This window comes from Fukomys damarensis, unplaced genomic scaffold (genome assembly GCF_012274545.1).
Source record: "Fukomys damarensis isolate Sample0158 unplaced genomic scaffold, DMR_v1.0_HiC HiC_scaffold_23, whole genome shotgun sequence".
Taxonomy (NCBI): domain Eukaryota; kingdom Metazoa; phylum Chordata; class Mammalia; order Rodentia; family Bathyergidae; genus Fukomys; species Fukomys damarensis.
The window spans coordinates 60,444,888-60,445,414 of NW_022900935.1; the positions used below are offsets into that span (position 1 = coordinate 60,444,888).

At 49.7% G+C, this 527-nt stretch overlaps 1 protein-coding gene across 2 annotated transcripts in view; it reads right to left on the reverse strand.

Annotated features, from left to right (window-relative positions):
* Positions 1-527, reverse strand: part of Mxra7 (matrix remodeling associated 7) — a 23,010-nt gene that overhangs the window by 3,773 nt on the left and 18,710 nt on the right. The gene's annotated exons all lie outside the window — the stretch shown is intronic.

Here is a 527-nt window from a genome sequence, read left to right on the forward strand (position 1 = left end):
AAAAAAAAAAAAAAAAAAGTAAGCTGAAAAAACACACAGTAACCGGGGTCATCTACTCAAAGTTTATTGGACCAAACCAAGGCTGAATACAGAGAGCCAAGCCGTCAGGATACACGAGGCCTGCTGCCTACAAAAGCCAGCTTCGGAGGTTTCTGGGCAAACCTAAACAACTACACCCGGAGGAGGCCACTACTTCAAATCAATAAGGTCCTGGCTTGGACAGGGCCGGAACGATTGCTACTGAGTGATGTAGGAGTGCATCTTCTGTCCGTCACGTGGCTCTACCTCAAAGGCATTGGCCTTGAGGCTGTGGCTTTGTCACCTGTCCTGCCAGAAGCCCTGAACCTAAGGAATCAAGGCCAAGGTGAAGGCTGCCGGAAGTCCGTGCCCTGGGAGTGGATGTTGGCCATTTCCCAGCCTTCCATGAAATGCAAAGTTTGGGCCGGGGATTTAGCTCAGTGGTTCTGCCGCCTGCCTCGCAAGCTCAAGGATCTGAGTTTGATCCCCAGTACAAAAAAAAAAAAAAA